The 17,964-nt window shown below is 35.4% G+C and overlaps 1 protein-coding gene across 2 annotated transcripts in view; it reads right to left on the bottom strand.

The window, feature by feature from the left end:
* Positions 1–17,964, bottom strand: part of rpap1 (RNA polymerase II associated protein 1) — a 50,163-nt gene that overhangs the window by 11,835 nt on the left and 20,364 nt on the right. Inside the window, exon 29 of one of the 2 annotated variants that reach the window (XR_002919837.2) lies at positions 15,802–16,052. The exons of the other annotated variant lie outside the window; for it this stretch is intronic. The gene's annotated coding sequence lies outside the window, so the exon portion shown is untranslated. Of the gene's footprint in view, positions 1–15,801; positions 16,053–17,964 lie in introns of those variants that run through there. 2 annotated transcript variants of the gene reach the window in all.

The following is a 17,964-nucleotide window of genomic DNA, read 5'->3' as shown; positions in this document are numbered from 1 at the left end:
ACATTCTGTATATCAAATGGACATTCTTCATCCTAAAGGCAGTAATTAAAATCATGGAAGGAATTTGTTGTTTACAGAGAGTGAGTAATGTAATCTGAAAAGCATTAAATATACAGTACGGCGCATGAGGACGTTATGACGCATGCTGAGAAAACAAGAGGGAGAAAGTAGGGATTGTGGCTGCAGAAGAGCTCAAACACCTCCTCCTCCTCTTAAAAAGGCTCTCCGCTCACTGGGATTTATTAACTGAACATCTCTGGCTGTATTTTATACACGGACATGACAGTAATGCTGCAGCTGGTGTCTTCCAAGGGGATAATGATGAGCGTGGTGCAGACCCTCTTCGTATTTTACCGTGCACTCAAAGTATCAACTTCAGAGAACACAAATTCTGGGATACTTTATGACCTCTTTGTCATTGCGTAGAAATGTGAAAGTGATACACAGAGATTTCCACTGAGATGGCCTTAAGACAAATGTTTTCAGAGACTATTTAATCATTGTTAACATTTTCTGAGATTCCTGATGGAAAACTAAAATCTAAAAATCTTGAGATATTGCCGCAGAAAATATTTTTTTTATCTGAGGTAACTATTATAAAAGGCTTTTTAAATTTAAAAAAAGTATACAGAATCAAACTGCTGAAATTCATCTGAAATGAAAAAATGAGCACAAAGCCTCGTGCAAAATTCTACTTTAGTACATTTTGTTTCTTGTACTAGACAGTAATGTGATGCACTTGTGTAATTAAGAGCTTAAGGTCTAAAAACTTATGTCACTTTTGGAAAATTCAGAAGCTTGCCAGTTAAAGGACCACGGACATCTGTGCAAAAACCCAATACCTAAACCAAAGTTTGTCCAACCAAGGGAAAAGCAGGAAAAGATGTGGATTACTTTGGGTTTGCATTCAATTCTGCACTAAAAACACATCAAACATCAATTGATACACCAGTGTCATGATTAAGACAAATTGTGAACTTTTAAAGACCCACTTCATGGAAAATGTTGTTTTTTAGCATGTTCTAGTAGCATTTTTCTGATGATGGAGGACATTTCTACCAAAAATTAAGATCAAAATAGTATTTCTGAGTATTTCTCATTCAAATCGTTGTGAATCAGGAGCAGACAAAAAAATACTGTTGGTAAAAAAGCTCATTTGTGACATAGGAAATACGCTGGGGGGGCCACAAGCTCCCTGCTCCAAAGATTTGTGCATATGTGTGATGAAAACGCAGGTTTAATAGATCAATAATCGATCCATAAAAGTAAGGATCGATCAAACATATAGTGCTAAAGTCAGCTAGCGTGATGCTAACACATACTGTGATTTCTCATAATAGGGCTAGTGGTAGAAATCAGAATCTTATTGATCCAGGCTCTTTTGAATCAAATCAATTCTAGAAATTATTGATGATACCCAGCCTTACTTTATGATATCTTTATACCTTTCTAAACTTTCCCCCCTCCTCCTTATTCAGAATGGAAGTCAATAGAGGAAATTTACTAGAAACCGAGAGACAAAACTTCAACACTTTTTCTTAAAAACCCAAAATTTTGTCAGCAAAATGTAGGCATGTTTGTCAAGTTACTCTACAAACGATCGGCCCAATCATTTTTTTTTTTGTTTTTTTTGTGCAGACCTTCAACTGTCAAGAGAAATCAGGGTAAGATCCCGCCTCCTCCCATGTTATTTAAGACAGTAAATCTCAGATGAATTCAGGTCAGATGTGTCTCTATTTGTCATTTTTTACAAACAGTTTTGACTACAAGCCCAAGAAACTGATAGATCAAATACGCTGAAGACTACTATCCAAATTTTATCTCTGTCCCATCTTGGGAAATGCTCGCTTGTTTGAGCTGTGGAAACTTGTTCTCTCCATTCATGCAGACACACGTGTGACTCTACAGAGCAGCGTCAAGCCGGCAGGTCTGTAGGATCTGTTTTCTGTTGCAGCAGGAAGTCTGACTAATCTGGTTTAATGATGTTTTCTTTACAATAACCGCAATGTCCCGAAAAGTTGTACTTGTGGAATTTGGACAGATCCCTCTAGATGCACATATTAGCAGAACAAATACAACTCAACATGCCAGCTGGATGAAACCAAGAGGAAAGAAAGCAGAGCAGCAGGGGAAGGAGCCAGCCTACTGCTGTTTCTGCTGTCCCAAAGCATGTATGAGTCTGGAATAAAACAGATCGATCAACTTTAACGCTTCTGAAATGATCCCAAACTAAAACCACAGTCAATTCTGTTGACAAAATACAGAAAAACCACTTGTGGATCAAGAAGGAGTGGGCTGTACCAACACGAGCTGCACTCCGAGCTCAAGAGCACTTCTGAGTTTGGAGAACCGTGTCTGCAACCAGCACTCTTTCACGAGCGACATGCTTCCTCTGTAACAACAAAACTGTGGTAACTTTAGTTATAAAAGCTTTACTATGTTGTGCATTTTGCTATCAAGTTTCACAAAAGTTAATGAAGGTCTAGATTGTTCGCCTCGACTACAAACACTAGATAAAAGCGTAACTACTTATGGACTTGTCAGTAGACAAAAAAGGCTAGTATGCTGATTTAAAGACCCACTTCAAGGAAAATTGTGTTTTTAGCATGTTTTTGTGGCATTTTTCTGATGAACATATGTAAAGAAATTCGTTTAAAATTACATTTCCGATTATTTCTTTATTCAAATCGTTAAGAATGAGGAGCATATGAAAAATTACCATTGGGAAAAAGTTATTAACAATTAAGCAATTATTCTCTGTTTATTAATTACAGGTGAAATTTGGATTTTAAAAACTGAATGTAAATGTTTGTCAGCTACAAATTAAAACATATTTATCCATAAAAACAGAGTTTTGTGTTTTCAATTCCATTATAAACTGGCTTTTAGTTTCAATAAAATCATAAATTTTAGGTCCTTTTAGAGCATTAAGATCATACAAACAGCATGTGAAACTATAATATAGAGGCAGCTTTTTTCATTAGTCCATCACCACTGGAAGAATCACTCTGATGGAAGTCTTTTTAACATGTTTTTGTAGCATTTTTCTGATGACATTTATTAAGAAAATAAATCTCAAATTGAATTTCAGAGTATTCAAGTTGTTGTGAATCAGGAGCAGACAAAAAAATGCAGTTGGAAAATGCTTGTAGGTGTGATGTAGAACCTACTACGGCAAGCCGTAAGCTCCCTGCTCTGCTCCATTCTGATTTATTCATTTAGTTGCAAGAGAAAGTATGTGAATTCTTTGGGATTACTTGGATTTCTGAATGAATTTGTCATAAAAAAAATATGTACTGATCTTCATCACAGTCACATCATATGATAAATTCAGTTTGCTTAAACTAATACAACTGCTAAAGGAGGGTCAACCAGTTATTAAATACAGGGATTTACACATGTTTTCCACCTTGCACTTTGAATTTTTACACATTTTGTTCAATAAAAACACAAAAACTTACATTTTTTGTGTTGTGTTAGTTTAGCCAAACTGTATGACTTAGAGGAAGATCCGAACATATTTTATAACATTCATGCAGAAGTTCAAGTAATCCCAGAGGGTTCATATAGATTTTCTGGCAACTGTAGATCCATGTACGTTTTATTTTCCTCATCAGTATCTAGCTCAAAACGGCACTGCTGGAAAGCTCCAATAATGCTCGCCATTTTTGTTGCACCGCCAACGTTAGGTTGTGGGTGAGAGGAGAGCATGTAAATAAAGAGCTCTCAGCAATGGGGAGGGGGGCGCTGTCGCTCCTTCATGTAACCTGTCAGAGTTGATTCAGTTCACAGATGGATTCAATCAGACTTAACTTGGGTCTGAATGTGGGAAAACTGGCCCTAGTTTAGCAAACCAGATCCCCAGAACTGAACATAGCTAGTAAAACGTTTTACAATGAACATTTTTTGTTCCCCAGTTTGTTGAGCTTGAGGGTGGATGGTGACGTTTGTAGGAATGTCAAGCTTGGCAGCTGTTAAAATAACGTTGGATGTCTTCTCAAAATGAAAAACAAACACAAAAAAAACATCTTAGACGGACACCTTGAGTGATCTGATCATATCAGGAGCTCACGAATGCTCTCCAAAACCTCGCTGAGGCAGCTAAAGGGCTGACCTGGACGACACACGGTCAAGTTTTACCTCATAGGAGCCCAAAAGTTCACAAATTTGACCATGTGAAGAAAAATATCAGATTTTGTGTTGGCCAATTGCCGATTACAAAAAAGCAAAACAAAAACAGTTTAATCACGGGTCAAGTCAAAAACTCAGACATGATTGCTGGTAATAGCTTGGCTCCGAGTCTCTGATAAACGTTTGTGTGAGCAGATGTTGGTGAAAAGGGAACCTGAAGGTCTCAGGCATGATGTAAAAGGAAAGAGCGTCTGCATGTTAAACAGGGGAGTGAGATCCTAAGTGACCATTCAGCATTCATCCTGCAAGCTAGCAATGAACCCACCTCTCTTTTGTCGTATGCGTATAAATGGAAAAAGTGAATTTATGGCGCATTGAGAGAAAACGTAGACATGTGTTTTTCATGATGAGCCTCAATGCTTCCTGTGAAAAACATGCAGGTTCTCTGAGTTTAAAAGATGATTAGTTGGTGAAACTCAGTTGAAAATGTTCATGTCCTGCAAAAATTGGGGGAGATTTCTCCAAAGTATTTTGAAATTGTGGGCTTAATTAATGTAAAACAGTCACCCCAGAATCTATATTTTAAGAATTTGATTTTTTTAATTGAATCATAGGGATGAATACCCTTTTCCATGATATTCACATTTTTAAAAAGGGTCTGTATGGCCAGAATGACCCAACTCAGTGGAAACAAGGCAACATGTCCATCCATTCCAACCATTTTCTAAACCCGTTTTGTTCCTTTCGGGGTCACGGGGCTGCCAAAGCCTTATCCGGCTACTTCTGGTTGAAGGCAGGATACACCCTTGACAGGTCGCTAGTCTGTCGCAGGGCCACAATCACACACAATACACACTCTCATTCACATCTAGGGGCAAATAACTTATGAACTTATGAAGCATGTTTTTGGACAATGGGAGAAAACCCACGCATGCACGGGGAGAACATGCAAACTCCACACAGAAAGGTCTCCAACTGATGATTCTGTTTCAGGTCCCCCAATCCGAAGTTGAACCATGGGCCTTCTTGCTGTGAGGCAAGAGCTCTAACAACTGCACCAGTATAACATGTATTTTACCATTTTATTGGTGCAAAAAACATTAATAATCTGATATTTCCTAACTCATAACTTAAAAAATAAAGTGAATTATTGTCTGGTAATATCTTGAGATATATCAATGATATGTATTGCATCATGACACGTGTATCCTGATACGTATTGTGTCGCCTGACTCTTGCCAATACACACGTCTAGTCTGTAATACTCTTCCTGGATCCTATAATGAATAATAGGAAGTTGTTGTGTTGGACTCAAACAACTGAAACTCTTAAAATGTCTCTGTCTGCTTTAAAAAGGGGAACATTCTAACTTTTTAGAGCTCCCAAGCACAAATAAAGGCTTGGCTGGGTCATTCTAGCAGAACCCACTCCCATAATCAATGTTGTTCTGTTAAAAGCGCGTTTGTAAAAGATAATGATTAACATAAAGCTGTTGCTCTGCTTCAGTATTGATGTTTTTAATGGGTTTATTAGCACATTTATACAGTCAATACACCTCAAACACACACAAGCACACCCCCACACACGCTAGAGAGAGTCTAATTAATTACCGTGTACGGATGTTTTCCCTTTAACCCAGAAATGCTCCTCTCATTGTAGGTTAATGGCTGGAATGGAAAAGCCTCATTTACATTTTCAGGCTTTTCACTTTAAGTGGAGGTTAATGGGTTTTTAACACTCCAATTATAGGTGCAAACACGGGTTAGTTGGGTCTGATACTGGGTTGGGATATCTGACAGGGCTCTGCCACGTGACTCAGAGTGAAAGGAGGTTTGTCGCTGTGGTTTGATGGAGAACAGTCAAACTTCTGACTCTAAAAACACCAAACCATCACTGACAACACATGCGAAGGATTGTTGTTTTTAGAGAGCTGTTAGAAAAGACCTGACTGAATTAAAGGTGACACAAAATCAATATTTTGAGGCAAATTTGAGATATGCATCAACCTTTTTAAATGCATCTATAAACACAATTTTTCACACAAAAAACTTTTTTTCTTGTAATTAGTAAACTAGTATAAACGTATAATAAGATTTGAGACAAAAATCATTACAAAAATATGAGTGTTAAAAAAATAGAAAATATTAGATGTTTATAATAAAATCAAAAATAAAAAACTATAGACTAAAATGTACACAATCATTTTACAAAGGGGGGATTTTAGGACCATAAACGTTACTTTTTTCCTTTTTCTGTAATTTCTGCTGTTTTTGGAACAGTATGTGATTTTCTCCAAATTAGACTACAGGAAACCTCTTTTTTGATTTGTTTAAAACATATTTTTAAAATTTCTTTTTCATGGGTCAGCAACAACTTGACTTTTTATGTGACTTAAGTATTCGATTCACAAAAATACACATACTTATACACACATTATGACTAAACAGATGCTAATGAATTCTTACTAAACAAAAAATGCACAAGAATATGTGAATATAAGTATATAAAAGTATATGTGTTTGTGTACACACATATGTATATATATTTATACAGAAACATTCAAATATTTTGGAATAACAATGTTATTTTTTATACAAAAATTTTCGTTGAGTGATTTGGTAAGTTTTTAGAAAAAAGTGTTAGTAGAAAAAGCACCATATTTACCCAGTGTCTCAAATTTGATCCACACATTTTTGACATGGTGTAACAGTTTTATAAAAAATCAACTATCAACAAATCGTAAATTCTTTCAATATAGAAAGTTGTTATTTAAAAATATGAATAACAAATGTTCAGTTATTCTCACAATAAAGTTTTGTAAATTAGCTAAACTTTTCCCGCCAACAGTGTTATTAAGCAGAACAGCTGTTCTACTGCCCCTAGTGGAATGATAATGAACTACAGGGCAGGAAACATGGACCAAGGTATATATACATTACATTTTTTAGGAAAAATGTGATCATGCTTATCAGATCAGAAATCCCTGTATCAAATGTGATATAAATCGTTATATATTTTAATAAGAGTCTAAACTAAACCTGAAAGTAGATAAAATAGAGCAATTTTTGAGCGTATTTCCTGTCATGGGTGTTTTTATCCTGATAAAACACTGCAGTGTAGGCTTAATGTTAAGGTCCACAGTTCAGACAAACACCAGCAGCTGTTTTTTATTCTCACCTTCTCAGGCAGAACCATGAAAGTCTCCAACAACAAGCGTTGGCTTCTGTTTTACTTAGATGCCACATTATGAAGTTGAGTGCAATTGTATTGTCAACATTCATTCCCTCTCAGTCACTCATTAAAACTCAAATGCTTATTGTGATTAATGTTTTACACAGGCCACAGGAAGATGAATCAGCGCTCGGAAGTGCACTTAACCTAATGATTGGTCATCAGAGACTGTTATGGTGTCTCTAAAAGCTTTGATGAAGTTCTGGATGTGAGCATATTAGCCTGACAACAAACCTCCATTCCCCCTGGACCCCAGACTCCCAGTTACAACGAAAAACACAACTTGGATAAAATATGTCCAATATATTCCATCTAATGGGAAATAATATATACATAAATAGCACTTTTCTACCTTCATTATAGACCCACTTTAATAAAAATTGTGTTTACATATTTTTGTAGCATTTTTCTTATAATGGAGGACGACTATAACATAATTTAGGATTAAAAACTGGTGGTGGACCCTGAACACAACAGTCAAACATCACATACTTTCTTTCTGGAAAAGTACTCTGATTCCGATTTCATTTTGAAACTTTGCTCAGATCCGTGTTGGTTCCCAGTGGATCTCTGGAGAAAACGATCTCCAGCTCTGCTATATTTAAACCTGCTCTTCATGCTGGGATTCATACCTGCCTTCATTTTCCAGACACAAATCCCTCTGGTTTTACAGGCCTGTTCCTCAGCCTAAAGGAATCCAGTGTGTCAGCCACAACACAGCAGAAACAGTTTGTTCAGGCCTTCAGAAAACAACTCCTGTGTTTAGTCTTGATTTACTGAATGTACGGTTTAAAAAATGTTTCTCTTTTTTCTTATTTAATAGCCTCTTATTCATAATTACAGTCCTCTAAGTACCATTTATAGTGCCAATGTTTTATCATACTCATCAGTTTGAGTACATTTAGATCTTTCCAGCAGATGCTTTGTTTTATGAACAGTGGAGGTTAGGAATTGAACCACAAATGTTTGAAAATTTGAGATTATTATCTTAGGCTTTAAGCTCAAATGGCACCCAAACACAATTATATGTCCTGCAGTCTGTAGATTGTCCGATCATGAAAAACAAACATCTATTTAATAATAATGGTACAGTGTTCGCTTGTTTTCTCTCACAGATCCCACAGAGATGTTTTCTCTAAATTTTGTAATGTAACTCTAAAAGTATTTATTTGATAAACAGAATTTTATAACTTTGTTTAGTTGGCCCTTATATTTCACCTGCTGCTTCCCCTAAAAAAAAAAAAATATTTTGATTTTATAACATTCTCCTTAAATTTGTTGAAACTTTTGTGTAATTTTAATTTAGTAAAGAATTTACCTGCTTTTTAAACGCCATAATAAAATTACCCCCCCAAAAAGTTCATCTTTATGTTCTCTGTCACTGGTTGTTCATTTTTGAAGGTGGTTGACTTTTTGATCGCTTGCAGGTCAATATTAGAAGGTAAAACCAAAAATATATATATATATATATATATTTGTACCCATTAATTGACAAAACAATTGTAGAGATAATGTTAACAATCAAGCTTGAAGATTTTTTTGAGAACTTCAAATATATTCCAGAAAATTTCTAACATACAAAATGTAAATTAAAAAAAAAAAAATTATCCCTAAAGGAGAAGTGTGAAAATGCACAGACAAAACTACTTTTTGTCATTTTTTTATTTCAAGTGTTGAATGAAAATGGTGTTTTAATCTGATGATGAAGGGCATATAAAAAGAAAATTAAGCATGAAATTACATTTCTGAATTTTTCTTAATTCAAATCATTCAGAATCAGGAGCAGACGAAAAAAAGCCAGTTTGAAAAAGAGCGTATTTGTGGTGTAGAAAGTATGCTGGGCTGGCTACAAGCTCAAAATGCAAATTTTTAACTAAGTACTGCCGCTCTGCAGAGATTATGTCCTAGAAAATGATTTTTTTTTTTTTTTACATTAAGGGCAAACATACAGAAGGGGGCAAACCTTGTAAGTAAAGAGGAAAAATTAACAAAACAAACAAATTAAAGAACCGGGGGAAACAACAATCAAAACAGAGAAAAAAAAAGCACTCACACACATACATTGGCTTGCCTTGACTAGAGGTTTTTATATGCTCCGTATATGTTCATATGTTCTATTGTGTGTATGGTCCATTTTTCCAATCTTTTTATGAAAAGTTCCTCCGTTTTTCTCCTATGATTCAGCATTTCCATCTTATAGATTTCCTTTACTATTTTCTCCCATCCCTGTTGTGTTGGTGACTCTCTCTTATACCATTTTTAGTAATTGTTTTCTAGGAAGATTTTAATGAAATACTTGTCACTTTAAAAAACATTGTTTGACAAATTGCCCAAAAATAAGAATATAGTAGATTGTAACCCAAGATTCCAGTGTTGACATGATGGATGTCTTTCCAAAAATAACTGATTACAGAATAAAGCCAAAAAGTATGAGAATGATCTGCGTTCATTCTTCCACATTTTCTCCAACATGGTTGTGATGCTTAGGTATATTTGCTTTTGATTTTAGGTTGATTTATTTATTTATTTATTTTGGCTCTAAACCTCTAATTTATAATAAACAATACTGGGAAATTTTTAAAAATAACTTGGCAAAAAAATGATTGGAGTAGGACTTTAAGTTGGTAAAATGTTAATGGAATGCAGTACATCTTAGAAGAACTTCAAACTTTGTATTTTCACACATGTATTAATTGCTAGGTTGATTAACTTTAAGATACATTTTTGCCAGAAATGTTGCCTTCAATAAAAACAATAAATATTTATTTAATTATACAAAATTATGCTTTGTTTATATGTTTGGACAACACAGTTTATTTGTTAAAAAGTTCAGTTCTCTTCTCATAAAGGCTAAAAAACATGTGACCTCATTGACTTGGGTTGCTAGAAAGATTATGTATATATTTATTCAAACATTTTGTTAAGACTATTACATATGTGGTCAATGTCTGACAATAGACCGAGCTGTTATGACAGAATATAGTGTGAGTGTGACATAATACTTCACTTTATGTGTTTCAGTTATTGTGTTCTAAAGCTGCCTCTGTGGGGTTTTCATTATAATACCAGACCAAAAAAATTCTAAATATCAACATGCAGACTTTCTCTTCTGACGACAGTGAGCTCATGATTTGGGTTTTTCAAACGTCCCTGCTGTCGTCAAGCAATCTGGCAACAGCAGATATTGAAAAACATCTGTGAACCCACACTGGCAGCATCCGACACGGAGCGTACGCACAAGTGCGCTTCCTAGAACACAGGGATAAATGAGACTTCAGCTGAGCTGCATATTTCCCCGTGGAGTTGTGGAGCTCTAATCAAAGGTAAAATGAGAGGGCATAATCAAAATGCACGCACCAGGTGGCCAAGAGCAAAACTCTAAATGAATACTAATTATGTTTGATGTTGAAAATAAGATCCATGATGCTTATCTGGGACGGGGTCGTGGGGGCAGCAGTTGAAGAAATGGTCCCCAGACTTCTCTCCTCTCAGCGTCATCACTCAGCCTCATCAGAGAGAGACACAAATGGATTGCTGTACAAATTTAAAATCTATGTATCGTTATCTTTCCTCCCTAAAGGAATTTCTCTGACCAATTTCCTCAAGAAAGCATCAAGAATGAATCCTGATCCATCAAACGTGTCCTCACCGTCGTTTTATCATAAAGACTTGACATAGTTTTGGCATTAAGATGGTTTTTTGGGTCGTGACTGATGATTTTCTGATAGGAGGGAGTGTGATGCTTTGTGGGTTCTAGACAGGGTTCAGTGTTGTCATCTCTATGCTGACTTACTTAAAGGAATAAATAACAGGTAAGTCTCGTGTTATGCAGATGACGCCCTGCTCTGTCTCAATGGAGGATGTAGAGTTGAAACTTTGTATTTCTTCAACTACAAGATTTGTTGAAATCAGCTTTTTTCCTAAACAAGTGAAAATCGATTATTAATTTGGGATTTTATTCTCTCAATATTTTGCCACATATTAACATACTTTTAAGGGTTTCTTTGGTGTACTGTTAAAATTTTTAATGAAAGTTGCACCAAACTTTCATCGTTTCCATCAAAAACATTAAATAAACAGAAACATGTTTTTTTCTGCTTTGTCCTTTTTACAGGGAGATACTGTACCTAAAACAGTTACATTTATGAGTCCTTGATGTTGAAAAACTCTTTTACACTATAATTATTATTTTTTTTTGCTTTCAGGCTTCGTTATTAAAGAGTCAATTTTAAAGTTTCACAATCACACCTTGTGGATTTTCCTCCAGTAAATGATTCCAACTGTATTTTCCTTATATTTAGCCAATTTCACTTTAAGTCCCACTCCAATATATTTTTATCTATTGTAAAATCATTCCCAGTTGTCTTTTAATTGTGATCAATCAGTTTTTAGCCAAAATCACAAAAGACATATTTTCTGTAGAGCAGCAAGAGTTTTTTTTAAAAATTGACCTCTGGGCAGGACCCCTTGTGGGCAGGACTGTTGGCGTGAAAGCTACACTACGTTTATATCCCAGCATTGTTTACACTCTCTCCCACTAGCTTACAGCTCCTCACAAACCCAAGCTAACATCAGCGTAGCAAAAAAAAAAAAAAAAAAACGGCGAGCAATATCAGCACAATGTAGCTGTACAAAGACATTAATGGATCTATTTGTCTACAAGTGGATGAATCAGAATTGTAGCAGCAAAGTGAGACTTTGGCCTTCCCATGACTGTTGTCACAAACCCGAGCTTTTTCAAACTGTGGGTTTTTGTCTGATCCATCACAATTTGAATAAAGAAATACCCAGAACTGCAGTTTTTATTTTTACAAGAAGGCTCCAAGAACATGTAAAAACATCACTTTCACTGGAGTGGTTCCTTAGAAATTCAGGTTGCAAAGACACAAAACCAAATAAAATATGAAGTAAAACAGTATTTCAAAAGGCAAAGTCCAAATAAAATAAAAAATATTTCAAACTAAAAGCAACAAAAAGAAATGTCCTTGGGTGTTCATGGAGTGTAGGATCAAAGAAAGTTTAGAAACTATGAATAGAACAGATGCTTGAAGGTGTAAAGTAAAAATAAAATAAGAATAAAAGAAAAAAAATCTTAATGTACTCAATTCTATGCTATTGTTGCTGTTTTTGGAAGGAAAGGGGTTCACTTGTGTGTTGTGTGCATCTTTAGAAACGTACCATGTGGCTCCACTTTAAAGTGTCTCTTGCATTGAGAAATTTACCAAACAAACAAAGGAAGCTGGGTCAGGTTTCTCTCATTTAGATCACTATGATAAACTATATGGGCAGAATTTGATGTTTTCAAACAAAATTATATGTTTAAGTTGGAGTTTTTGTTGGGTCAACCTATCAAACATATTTTCTATATATATATTAATTTAATTTAAAATGTTTTATAGCTTTACATCCAAATAATCATAGATTTTACGGTCTTTAGATGCCATAAAAGAAAAAACCTGCACATAAACCTTGTTATTGTGGGGCAAATCCTCATTTCACATCCTGTTCTTCAGAACAGAAAGATAAAACTATCTGATCATAAGTAATATTGTCTCAATTAGATTACAATAAGCAAATTAAATAAATGCAATTATGCTAATTTCATAAATTAAAAAGGGTAAAGTACGAAGGACAGTTGACCAAGTTGCTTTTAATTTCCAAAAACTGAGATGGAGAACTGATAATCCTGCCGGGGAAATGATTAAGTAAGTAGCTGAAAGAGGTATTTAAAAGGTTCTTTATCTGGCGGGATAAAGAAAAAACAGCTGCTTCTCCAGATGTTGACTCTGCTCCATGTTTCTGCCTCTTTCCCACACACACACCTTAGAATGTCCTTTACGAAGCAACACTCCCACTAAGAGAGTGGAGGAATTCTTCAAAAAAAGAAGCCTTTTCAAGCTGAGCTTTACATCACCCCATAAGGGCTTGGAGAGGTTTTTTTCTCACTCATTTACTCTTTCAGTTTCATGTTGAGATCTTTAGCTTTGTCCGCTCAAGGGATTCAGCTCTTGCTAGGTTTACAATAAATATTTAATACAATCCAAAAGAACTGAGGGCAGTGAAACCGGCCAAGAAAGTGACACGAGCAGCAGCTCTGATCACTGCAGAGAGGAGGGAAGGACGCCGTGCTGGGCTTTGATCAAACACCCACAGGGGCATGTCAATGGAAGATGTTAGTTTTGCTAATGAAAGTATTTTTGTTGATGGACATCCTCTTTCTGATGCTTTTTTTTAAACAAATGGCTGTCAGGAGGCAGTCTGTAGCGTTTGCACATATTAATAAGCTGACCCACTTCTTCATATTCATGTGTTCGGTGTGTTTTCTTAAAGACTCACTCTGATAAATACTGTTTTTTGGTTTTTTTAACATGTTCTTGTGGCATTTTTCTCATAATGGAGGAAATTTATTTAGAAAATTAAGATTAAAATCTGTTTTTTTTATTCAAATTGTGGTGAATCAGGAGCATGTTTGAAAAAGCTTGAAGTTGTTAAGTACAAACTATAATCCATTCCGATACATCCACTTGCAGACAAATAGATCCATTATCGTCTTTGTTTTTCTTGTTCAAGATGGCATCTGGCTCAAAACTAAGTCTGGAAATCTCCAGTATTTCTCTCCAGTTTTGTTACACCGGTAATGTTAGGTTGGGGTTGTGAGGGGCTGTAAGATGGCGGGAGAGAGCGTAAGCAAAGGGATGATGGGAAATTAGTCAACAGTCAGAGGTAAATTTCTAATGAACTACTGCCGCTCTACAGAAACTACGTCCTAAAACAACACAATTATATATATATATTTAAATGATTTTGGATTAAAACAGCATCGTCGTAATAAAAAAAAAACACAAAATATATCAAAAGATGATCAGAGTGGCTCTCTAGGGTGTATTCAAAAATGATATGTTCCAGACTGAGTCCTAAACCTTCCATTTTATCAGTATTCAGTCAGGCGTCTACCAGAGATTTCTGTTCTGGACTAAAGCTTGTAAACAAAACCATCTGACTAAAGATCTCTTCGGTCATTGGCCAGCAGTTATGGGGGCAGGTCAAAGCACAAAAAAAAGATGTAGTTGCTGCACTTTTAAATACTTGTCAAGATATTTCACTTTTTCAAATGTATTTATTTTGCAGGTACATTTTTTGGTATGAAGGCCAGGTTCAACACTTTTACTGCAGAGACGTGCTGCCAGGCTGTTGCTGAGAACGCTACGGCTACAATAAGTGTTTGTGACGTATAGATTGTCAGGAACACAGTGTGAGAAGCAACGTGGATCAAAGCTGTTTTAATGAGGCTGCATTCATCTGACCACATTTTAATGACTTGCTGTTGCATCGCTGCTCGTTTGTCGGCAATGAGCGGCCATTTTTGTTCAGTTGTTTCGCTTTGGAGCGAATCGTGATCCGACTGAAGAATCTCAAGCGAACTGAAGTTCAGGCCAATTGAAAAACCAACCACCCCGAATGATAGTCAGAGAGCGGTTCCTGGTTCCGGACCAGCACGTATTCAGACGGAACCTTTGTTCCGGATTATCAAAGGAAACGAACTCTATTTCACTTTACGTGAACCAAATGCGTCCAGTCTGAATACATCCCTAAAGAACTCACAGTGTTTATGTTGTTTCAGTTTTGCTTCTTACAAAATTACGATTTCCTCTACAACTGGAGCACCTGTGACACGCAGAGCTTCTCGGACCTCCACATTTGTTTTGCATTTCTCCTCCGCTTCCCGTCTTGTTTTTCTATTTGCCTTAAGAGGAGACATGGCCTGAAGGCAGAGCCTGTTAGAGGCATCGTGAGAGCACCATGTCTTCTCTCTAATATAATCAGTTCTAGTGAATTACAACAGCCCCTAATGGCATTAGGACCTGGTGACATTCATTTAATCCATTTAAGTCCCTGCATGGCTCATACTTTGGAAAGTTGAGCAAAGAATGGCAGCTGTCCAAACAGCACCTCCTGTTGGCGACTAGGGGATATTGCAGGGAGATTTACAATTTTTCTTTCAGGATCAGAGTCATTCCTCACTTTAAATAGCTTTAACAATAACTCATATATATTAGCATGTTTTCCTTAGTCTTTGTTTGTTGCCTTCACTGACTACATCCTTGTGTCTGAAAAGTTAAACTCCACTTTCTTTTTCTTTTGTAGTTTTCAGTTCATTTTATTGGACATAAAGGAAGCAGAAAACAAATACTGAATGACTTTCGATTTATTACACTGAGATAATTCAGCAACGTATTACCCAAAAACTTCACAAGATTTTCTTTTTTCCTCCAGGATTGCGATTTAATCAGCTCCTGCAGCTTTTTGGCAGAGTAGAACTTTTCAAGTTCATGGTTTCCATTAAAAGAGAAGTCCTATTAGCTACTTTCTTTGACATGAATCTCTAGAAAAACAACAGAAATAAAGACTTTCTTTCCTTCACACTGTAACCAATTCAGATTTATTAGATAAAAATGAAAGGATTTTTAAGTTCTCAGAATGTTTTTCTTGTGGGAATCATCCATGTGGGTTTGTTATTGATGATCAGAATCCTGCTGCACTGATGGTTCAGATCATGTAGGTTGGGAACATCTGGGAACTTACTGCAACGCGTAAGATCGAGTGGGTTTTACTAATGTGGTGAGACGTGTCTTTCTGTTTGGATCATTCTTAATATGGATTATATATTGTCGCCTCTTTATTGTTACCAGCTGTTGGTTAAAAAAAAGAAAGTTACAGCATGACCAGAAATCAAACCAAAAAGTGATGAACATTCAGCTTCTTCATAGTTCACCTTAAGCACTTTGACATCAATGCAAACCCACTAATTTAGACAATTATTATTATTATTATTAATAATTGTGAATCATTTTTATAGTTTTGTTTTGAAACTTACAATTTTGTATTCATGGGATCATAGAGAAGCAGTAAGAGACTGCCTGCCCTATATGATGACGTCTCCATTGCTCTGCATGACTTTGCTGCACACCGTCGAGGTTTTACTACAGTATGAATACAATGTTTTTCAAACTAAAAGCCTCCCATGGACCCACAGTGAAAACTGGACAGAAATCTTAGAAATTCCTTTTTAAGTCAAAATTTCTTTATATATGTCAACCATCATAAGCAAAATGTCACAAGAACATGTTAAAAACTCAATTTACATCAGAGTGGGTCTTTAAAACATGTAAACGTGTCTCTCCGTTGTCCTGGCAGCTGATTCAGCTGTAAACTTTGCTGTAAAATGGAGAGAAATCAGTTTTGATCCTCCATAAATGTGGTTTTGCATTTTGTTCTCTGCCCTTTTCTCCTCTTTTCATTTTGTCAGAGCTTAAATATTAGCTTCTGATCCCCAGACTTAGACTTTTGAACATTAATGTCACTTTATACAGTTTAAAATGTCAAAATGACACGTTTTTAGGGAATAACTTGATTGAAAATGAATAAATTTGGTTCCGTTTTTAAAATAACTTGACTCCCAATCAAAAGAGCAGGTCAGGAAAATTATTCACTGATCTGTATTCCTGTTAACATTTTCCTCTATTTTTTAAGTTAAAGGCCCATTAGCTGTCACACACCTAGAAATTTGAAACTTATTCCCTGGGGGAGTGGTGAACTGCAGACACAGTTGTGCTTAAGAACAATTTAGTGGTTTAATCCAAGCCATTCATGCTGAGTATCACGCAGGGAGACATCGGGTCCAATTTATGAAGGCTTTGGTCTAATGGTGGATTTGAACTCTCAACCTTCCAGTCTCAGGGAGGACACTCTACCACAAGGCCACTGAGTTGATTTAGATTTATTTTTTGTTTTTCCAGGTATTTAACTTGAATCGAAGAAGGTGCATATTAATATAAGTAATTTCTGAGTTTTTTAACGCGTTTCTTCATAAAATGAAAACAAAATATTTAAATTGAAATCTTTAACATCCAAAATATTTACATTTTTTTCCTAGTTTTAAAAAAGGAGAATTTTCTAAATACATTTCTGGTTAAAAAATGTGTTTTTAATGTTTGGATTCTTCCTGTCCTTATAGTGCTACTAATATGGAGTATTAGGGCCAGTTTAGAAAAAATAATGAATAAATATATGATAAACTTTAAACCACGTATATTTACAAGAAAATGTTGTGACTGTTAAATTATGAAAATAAACATGTATTTTTATGACTTAAAAGTCATGGACTAAATGTATCACTTTTTTTACATGTTTAAAAGTTGTAAATTTATACTTTAAATCTAGTAAATTTTTGAGAAAAAAGTCAAATCTACAAAAAAATTCTAAACCTATGAGAAAACATATTTACAGAAAAAAACTCAAACTTATGAGGAAAAAAGTCGTAAATTTACAAGAAAAAGAGTCATACATTTATGAAAACAAAAGGTAGTAGATTTACAGGTAATAAAATCAAATGTACAACAAAAAAGTCATACATTTATTACTTTTAATCTCGTAATATTACTTTTTTTGTAGGCCCAACCTGTCGTATTATAGCACTTTTTAAAAAATCCTCAAAAAAATACCTTTTTTTTCTGTTCATGTTTATGTTTTAAAGGAAAGTTCACATCCAGTCCAGCAGTAAAAACTAATACGACACACATCCCTAAAATTCCTCAATAGCTG

The sequence above is a fragment of the Oryzias melastigma genome, linkage group LG22, assembly GCF_002922805.2.
Source record: "Oryzias melastigma strain HK-1 linkage group LG22, ASM292280v2, whole genome shotgun sequence".
Lineage (NCBI taxonomy): Eukaryota > Metazoa > Chordata > Actinopteri > Beloniformes > Adrianichthyidae > Oryzias > Oryzias melastigma.
The sequence above is the reverse complement of the archived record's forward strand: the minus strand, read 5'-3'. Positions and strand labels throughout refer to the sequence as shown.